Raw genomic sequence first — 9106 nt, 5'->3', positions numbered from 1 at the left:
AAAATCCTTCATGAATGGTTTTTCTTGACATCTCTTACTACTCAAAGTAGTTAATGAGCTAGATGTAGTAGTATTTAAAGTAGACTTGTTTGATTAAGTAGACAACCCACTCCCTAATGTATTTTTTTTTTCTTTTTCTTTCTGAAAAATATAAAATCCAGGCTGGGCACAGTGCCTCATGCCTGTAATTCCAGCACTTTGAGAGGCCGAGTGTGGTGGATCACCTGATGTCAAGAGTTCGAGATCAGCCTGACAAATATGGTGAAACCCCATCTCCGCCAAAATACAAAAATTAGCTGGGCACGGTGGCGGGTGCCTGTAATCCCAGCTACTTGGGAGGCTGAGGCAGGAGGATCACTTGAACCTGGGAGGCGGAGGTTGCAATGAGCTGAGACCGTGCCACTGCACTCCAGCCTGGGAGACAGAGCCAGACACTGGCTCAAAAAAAAAAAAAAAAAATACATATATATATAATGCTTCATGAATTTGTGGTTCATCCTTGACCAGGGACAATGCTAATCTCCGTATCATTCCAATTTTAGTATATGTGTTGCCAAAGTAAGCACTTAATATATTGTATATATATTATTTTAACATGTGGATCCAGCTGTTTTGTTTTTACATTTTTCATTTTGAAGTAATTTCAAACTTACAAGAAAGTTGCAGGAAAAGTAAAAAGACCTCTTATATAGTTTTCACTCAGATTCCCCAATTATTTACATTTGCTTTATAATCTCTTTAAATATATATTTATATATAATATATGTAATTAATATTTCTATATATTATATGCTATTAATAGTTATATAAATATACATAATGCATTCTCCTCTTCCTTCTGATTAGTTGATTCCAATTTTCTTTGAATAAATTAAACTCTCTGTAATATGCTTTTTAAAATAATTCTTTTTAGGTAAATATATTAGTATTTTTTCTGAATTAATGGAAAGCTGCAGGCACGATGCTCGCTGCCCCTAAATATGTCAGTGTGCATTTTTTACAAGATAAGGGTGCTCTCATATATAGTCACAGTACTGCCATCAAAATCAGGAAATTAACATGTATACAATACCATCTAATCCACAGATCCTGTTCGAATTTCACCAATGGTTCAATAATGTTCTTTATAGCAATCAATTAGTCAATACATAAAATACATTTTTTTCATCTGGTCCAGAATCTGTCCAGGATCATGTGTCATATTTAGCTGTTCTTTTTCTTCAGTTTTCTTCAATCTGGAACTAGTTCCTCAGTTATTCCTTGTCTTTCATGACGTAGACATTTTTAGACCACAGTTATTTTGTATAATGTCTCTCGGTTTATATTTGTCTGATACTCCATATGAGTAGATTCAGTAATGTATTTTTGGCAAGAATATCACGGAACTGATATTGTGTTTTTGTCAGTGTATCATATCAGGAGACACTTTGAACTGTACCATTACTGTTGATCTTAATTTTAATTGCTGGTTAAGTGGCATCTATCAGATTTTCCCACTGAAAAGTTTCTGTTTTCCCTTTGTAATAAACAAGCATTTTGAGGGAAAATATATTGAGACTGTATAAATATCCTGTTCCACTGGTGATTTTCTAATATTATCTTTTTGTACATTTATTAGTTGGCATCCTACTGTATGGAAGAATTTTTCTTCCCTATCTATCTATCAATCAATCAATCAATCAAAACATAGTCCTATGAATTGCTATTTTGTAAAATTGATAGAGAAATAATGTTTTAGTAACTTTCTGGATATCTTTTATTCTAGTCAAGTTGACACCTAAAATTAACCATCACAGACAATATATCCAACTGCCTTAAAAACAGTATAATAGTATAAAAATGTTTATGGAGTGTTTTCTATTTTGCAAGCATTTTCCCCCTAATACTTCACATGTATTATCTCATTTCATTCCTCCCAACAGCTCTTTGGGAGCTCTTTTTACTATTACTTTTTTGCTTTACAGCTCAGGATATTGACGCAGAGAAGTTAAGCAACTTGTCCATGGTCACACAGTTGGTCTCATTGGCACCTTGATAACAGAGACTAGGCCTTTGACTACTACACTCTGCTGACAACTCGAGATACCCCAAACCTAATCATCTTCCCCTACAAGCCAGCACCCCTTCCAGTCTTCCAGATCTCAGAGAGAATGATGCTAGTAACCATTTAATTATTCAAGTTGAAACCTAGTTATCATACTTGATTCCTTTCTGGCCTTTCATGAGTAGTTGTACTTCTCCCAGCATAGTATTTCCTATTTGCATTGTAATTGTTAATTTTCTTGTATCCTTCTTTAAATCCTTGAGAAAAGTGGTGATGTGATGTTCATAGTTGTATCCATAGTACCTAATATCCAGATGCTAGTACCTAGCACAGGACCTGGCACACATTCAGTACCTATTTGTTGAATCAATGAATGAATGAATGAATTGGTAGAATTAAACCTTTTATAAGCGAGTAGTTAGAATAGAAAAATGAAGTGACTTACTCAAAGTTATACAATCAGGAGTGACATATTTACCATAAAACAAATGAGGCTTAAGCTTCAGGACCCATCACATAGATGGCCCCTCCCAAAGTCCTAGGATGGGCCTTAGGAATGTGTTCATTTTGTCTTGTTTTTGCAAAATTTGCAAATGGTTAAGGCCACTGTCTCTTTCCATTTAGACGTCTTCATCACACTCCTTCTTGTCGAATGGCATCTGAGTGGCTGCAGGAATATTGGGGATCAGGCTAAGGGGAATTTGAAATGGGGATACATTTAGCTAAAGTTTAGTGGCGGCCGGGCGCGGTGGCTCAAGCCTGTAATCCCAGCACTTTGGGAGGCCGAGACGGGCGGATCACGAGGTCAGGAGATCGAGACCATCCTGGCTAACACGGTGAAACCCCGTCTCTACTAAAAACTACAAAAAACTAGCCGGGCGACGTGGCGGCGCCTGTAGTCCCAGCTACCCGGGAGGCTGAGACAGGAGAATGGCGTGAACCTGGGAGGCGGAGCTTGCAGTGAGCTGAGATCCGGCCACAGCACTCCAGCCTGGGTGACAGAGCGAGACTCCGTCTCAAAAATGAAAAAAAATAAAATAAAAAAAATAAAGTTTAGTGGAATATGTCTATGTTATTTGCGGTCACCTAGGGGTATAAGTATGTTATTGTTACCTGTCAAGGATAGGAATGGCTGGCAGAAATTCTCTACCACCCACTGTGCCATTTCACCTGGCACATGTCATGGAATTGCTGGCCTAGAGCTTATATCCTGATATGAATGTGTCCCTTGGTGCTCGTCATTGGAAGTATTTGAGTAATGAAGGAGAAACAAAGTTGAAACGTACAGAACCAGAAGCTGGTCTGTGGAGAATTCTTCTCAATATTGCAGGTTATATATGAAAGATACTTGATAATGTTCTTATTTTCATAAAAAAATTGCACGATATTAATAATAAAGAACTTTGATGTTGAAAAAAACTTTTCTAAACTGTCAATAATAATAATAATTTGATTAAAGATGCTAGAGGAAAGATTGAGTTATCATTCTATTTTCTCTATGGAGATGTCTATTGTAAAATTATTGTTATAGGAAGAGATAATCTAAGAATATGCAGCTTAAAAAGAAAGAAAAATGGACCCAGCACGGTGGTGCACACCTGTAATACCAGCACTTCGGGAGGCCAAGGTGGGCAGATCATTGAGGCCAGGAGTACAAGACCAGCCTGGCCAACATGGTAAAGCCCCATCTCTTAAAAAAAATACAAAAATCAGCTGGGCACAGTGGTGCATGCCTGTACTCCCAGCTACTTGGGAGACTGAGTCAGGAGAACTGCTTGAGCCCAGGAGGCGGAGGTTGCAGTGAGCCGAGATCACGCCACTGCACTCTAGCCTGGGCGACAAGAGTAAAACTCTGTCTCAAAAAACAAAAACAAAAAGAAAGATGTTGTAGATATGTGTGAAGCAGTTGATTCATATAAATATGTCATTTTAATGGATTTTCTAATATTTGTGGTATTTCAGCTTTTGAAAGTATGTACTTTGTTGTGTTTTCTAAATTCTAGGTAAATGTTCATTTTGTTACTGAATTCTGTTTTTACATTTTTGGTATCATTTTTCTTAGTGACAGCCCTACAAATTGTATATGAATTTTGGGAGGTGGGCTGGTCAATTACAAAAGACAACAAATGTAGAGGTTAAAACTACTGGAATTTTAGGCAGAATAAAAGGTCCAGGAAACCTGAATCCAATATGACAAGGCATGCGGTAAGTGCTCTATAAATGTTTGTTGAGTGAGTGAATGAATGAGTAAAGAAAGCATCTTTTAGACCCGGCCTGGTGGCTCAAGCCTGTAATCCTAGCACTTTGGGAGGCCGAGACGGGCGGATCACAAGGTCAGGAGATCGAGACCACCCTGGCTAATACGGTGAAACCCCGTCTCTACTAAAGAATACAAAAAAAAAAAAAAAAAAACTAGCCGGGCGAAGAGGCGGGCGCCTGTAGTCCCAGCTACTTGGGAGGCGGAGGCAGGAGAATGGCGTAAACCTAGGAGGCGGAGCTTGCAGTGAGCTGAGATCCGGCCACCGCACTCCAGCCTGGGCGACAGACTCCGTCTCAAAAAAAAAAAAAAAGCATCTTTTAAAATTTTATAAAATTTATATGATATATATATATATATATTTTAAAGACAGAGTCTCGCACTATTGCCCAGGCTGGAGTGCAGTTGCTCAATCTCGGCTCACTGCAACTTCCAGTCTCAAACAATCCTCCTGTCTCAGCCACCCGATTAGCTGGGATTACAGGTACGCACCACCAAACCCAGCTAATTTTTGTATTTTTAGTACAGACGGGGTTTTGCCATATTGTGCAAGCTGATCTCCAACTACTGCCCTCAAGTGATCCATCTGCCTTAGCCTCCCAAAGTGCTGGGACTACAGGCGTGAGCCACCACCCCTGGCAAGAAAGCACCTTTTTACAGAGGCTTCCTGGGCATGGAAGGCACTCGGGGAAATACCAGTTGGTTTGCAGTTGGGTCAGGGTGGTGGCAACTAGGGGAAAAGAGGTTCCCACCTGAGGTTTCTGATGGGTAGGGACCTGTGCTGAAGTAGAAGTTATCATCTCTTCTCCACCTTGTGAAGAGGCTGAGGATGTGCCAACTGGAGTTAGGTGGAAAGCGGTCAATGGTTTGCAAGGGCATGACGGGGAGGTAATCTATATTCTGGACTCATTCCCTCATCCTGGATATTTTCTCTGCCTTTGGTAATGAGGTTTTTAGCAACAAAATGTGGGACTGGCACATATCTCCCTTGTTAATAGATGTATTACCATATGACTCTTTTCAAATAGTAAATCACATTAAAAGGATATGCATTTCTAGTTACTTGTAGTCTCAGCAGAGAAAAATAAAAGCCAAAAGTTTGTGCTACTCTAAGATCACAGAATCATGAAAAAAGATAGTGATAATTTAGAAAATGGAAATCATAAATCGTTGTCTTTTCCTTCTTTGTAATTAAACCACACTTCTTTTTCTTTTCTTTTTCTTTTTTTTTTTTTTTTTTTGAGATGGAGCTTGGCTTTGTCGCCCAGGCTGGAGTGCAGTGGCGCGATCTCGGCTCACTGCAACCTCTGTCTCCCAGGTTCAAGCAATTCTCCTGCCTCAGCCTCTCGAGTAGCTGGGATTACAGGCATGAGCCACCACTCCCTTTTACATTCAAAATTAGCCTGGCTAATTTTGCACATTTTTTAGTAGAGATGGGATTTCTCCATATTGGTCAGGCTGGTCTCAAACTCCTGACTTCAGGTGATCCACCCGCTTCAGCCTCCCAAAGTGCTGGGATTACAGGCATGAGCCACCGCGCCTGGTCCCAAAAGCCACCACGCCCGGCCCTAAGCCACACTTCCTGTAATACTGAGAACAAATCATAATTGATTTGAGCTTTGATCTTTTCAAAGACAGTCATGTTTGCTTCTGTTTTTCATGTGGATTGTTTAAAGTCCTCAAGGGAAAAACAAACACAAAAAAAATAGGCAAAAATCTTGCATCTTTCTTTTCTTTTTTTTTTTTTATTATACTTTAAGGTCTAGGGTACATGTGCACAACGTGCAGGTTTGTTACATATGTACACATGTGCCATGTTGGTGTGCTGTACCCATTAACTCGTCATTTACATTAGGTATATCTCCTAATGCTATCCCTCCCTGCTACCCCCTCCCCACAATAGGACACGGTGTGTGATGTTCCCCTTCCTGTGTCCAAGTGATCTCATTGTTCAATTCCCACCTATGAGTGAGAACATGCGGTATTTGGTTTTCTGTTCTTGTGATAGTTTGCTGAGAATGATGGTTTCCTCCAACTGCATCCATGTCCCTACAAAGGACACAAACTCATCCTTTTTATGGCTGCCTAGTATTCCATGATGTATATGTGCCACATTTTCTTAATCCAGTCTGTCACTGATGGACATTTGGGTTGATTCCAAGTCTTTGCTATTGTGGCATCTTTATTTTCAATCACTTTGTTTATTTTTCAAAGATTGATAAATGTAAAATGTAAAAGTACTGCACAAACACTCAGCCCCCAGATACACTGAAAGAGAAGAGAATGTTGTTTTCCATGGTAGGTAAAATAGAAGGTTTTACAGTCTATGTTTCACTAACTTATTATGATTTTTACATAAAATGAATTCATGTAATCATCACATTGTATTTTCCAAATTAACACTGAGTTATCAGTCATTGGACATTTTTTAAATGGCAAAAATGCTTCATTGGAATAATTGGAATAAATACAATGAACACAGATATCTCCCTTTTACATTCAAAATATAAGTAAAAGGATGATATAAAATATTCAGGACAATTTTGATGACAAGAAAACCACCCACAATCGCCAGAGCCTATTAATAATATTTTAAATTTTGGTTAGTATCATTGAAGACTACTTATGCATATGCATATTTTTCCATGATTGCAACCATTAGATAAATAATATTGTACAGTCTGAATTTTCCTGTTGCATTCTGTCTTAAACATATGTGCTCCCATGTTTCTGCGCAATCTTCAAAATGATCATGTTAATGGTTGGGTAACATCACAGTGAGTAGATGTGTGCTCCTTTATTAAGCCATTCTCCTATGGTGGTGTGCGGTAGGTAATGCAAGCTATCATGATGGTGTGTCCCCTTCTGGAAGGTGAAGGAAAGGAGGGTGGGAAAGAAAGGATGGAACATACCAAGAAAAATACTATTACTTTATGACTTGAATCTATTTCCCCCTGTTATAAAAGTAGTACACGGTAATTATGGGAAAACCAGGAAATCCCAGGGTATACAAATTTAAAAAATTTTGAAAACCAACTATAATGTGTCTACTGCGTGGTCATTCTAACCCCAACAGTAAGTATAGCCGAATCTTGATGATTTCAACAGCTAATATACTTTTGGATCATCATTTAATACTGTTTCTCCAGCTTTTTCCACATCTCAGCAGGTTTACATGCTGCAGGAGGGGAAAACAAAAATTATCTTGTCATTTTTTATACATACTTCCTTTGGACTCTAAACAGTGTCACCTAGCCTTATCTTTGGTGTTTGGAATGAGGTTTGAATATTTCCTAAATTTAAACCATCCCAAAAGCATGAATAATTGCTAGCTATTGAGAGAAATGAAAAAACAAAACAAAACAAAACAAAAAAACCCACAAAAAACAGAAAGCTGTAACAATTATTGGGGAGTAGACTGGTTAATTCCAAAAGAAAATCCTTTTTAAAGGTTAAAATTACTGCAAGTATATACGGAATACGAGTGCAGCTTCGCAAGGGGACTCTGTTCAAGAGGACAGCTCTCTTTTAGATGGGTGGATTGTGGTATATTTGCTAAATAGCTGCAGTTAGTTCCTTATGAGCAAAACTTATCCTTCAGCTTTTCAATGAAAGTACCCTTTTAATGGTGGGTAAATAATTTTAGGAACCGTTGGCATTTTGGGTGGAACAATTGTTCATTGTGTGGGGCTATCCTGCTCATTGCGTTGTGTGATGGTTAATGTTAAGTGTCAGCTTGATCCGATTGAAGGATGCAAAGTATTGTTTCTGGGTGTGTCTGTTAGGGTGCTGCCAAAGGAGATTAACATTTGAGTCAGTGGACTAGGAGAGGCAGACCCACCCTCAATCTGGGTGGGCACAATCCCCTCCCCTGCCAGCATGGCTAGAAAAAGCAGATAGAAGAAGGTGGAATGAGCAGACTTGCAAGTCATCTGGCCTTCACCTTTCTCTTGTGGTGCTGGATGCTTCCTGCCCTCGAACATTGCACTCCATGTTCTTCAGCTTTTGAACGCTTGGACTTGAACCAGTGGTTCGCCAGGGGCTCTCGTGCCTTCAGCCACAGACCGAAAGCTTCACTATCAGCTTCCCTACTTTTGAGAGTTTGGGACTCAGACTGGCTTCCTTGCTTCTCAGCTTGCAGACGGTCTGTTGTGGCACCTCACCTTGTGATCATGTGTGTCAATACTCCTTAATAAACTCCCTTTCGTATATACACCTATCCTATTAGTTCTGTGCCTTTAAAGAACCCTGACTAATATACATGGCATTTAGCACTAGCCTTGCCCTCTTAGTGTCCCTGCTTCTGACAAACAAAAATGCTTTATGTCCATTTCTACAAGGCCCTTGGGGTTAAAGTGGGATCAACTTTGGTTAAGGATCACAGATTTGGTTTCTAAAGTACTAGTCCCTACTTTGAGGAATGGGCTCAGAAATCATCATCACTAGGGTAAGAATCTGAAAATACATCTTTTTTTCAATTAAAAACATTTTTTTAAGAGATGAGGGTCCTGCTATGTTGTCCCTGCTGGCCTCAACTCCTGGGCTCAAGTGATCCTCCCAACAGCCTCCTGAGTTGTGGAAATTTCAGGCATGAGCCACTGCACCCAACTGAAAATCTTTTTAGTAAGCTCTTTCAGTGATGCTAATGTAGCCAGTCCTCAGAGAGGCTTTGAGGAATCAGAGGCTTACAGCAATAAATGACTCCCTGCTCCCTCCCCCAAACCTCATCCATCCACCCTCTCCCTCCTTCTCTATAATGCTCTAAAACCTCATCTTTGCTTTAAAAACAAAAACAAAAACAAACA

At 39.4% G+C, this 9106-nt stretch overlaps 1 non-coding gene across 1 annotated transcript; it reads right to left on the bottom strand.

The window, feature by feature from the left end:
* Positions 1-462: 462 nt before the first annotated feature.
* On the bottom strand, positions 463-566 carry LOC117078611. Its single transcript, XR_004435059.1, has one exon. It is a non-coding gene; the product is annotated as a U6 spliceosomal RNA (small nuclear RNA).
* Positions 567-9106: the final 8540 nt, after the last annotated feature.

Source organism: Trachypithecus francoisi, unplaced genomic scaffold (assembly GCF_009764315.1).
Source record: "Trachypithecus francoisi isolate TF-2019V2 unplaced genomic scaffold, Tfra_2.0 Lachesis_group6, whole genome shotgun sequence".
Classification (NCBI taxonomy): domain Eukaryota; kingdom Metazoa; phylum Chordata; class Mammalia; order Primates; family Cercopithecidae; genus Trachypithecus; species Trachypithecus francoisi.
The sequence above is the reverse complement of the archived record's forward strand: the minus strand, read 5'-3'. Positions and strand labels throughout refer to the sequence as shown.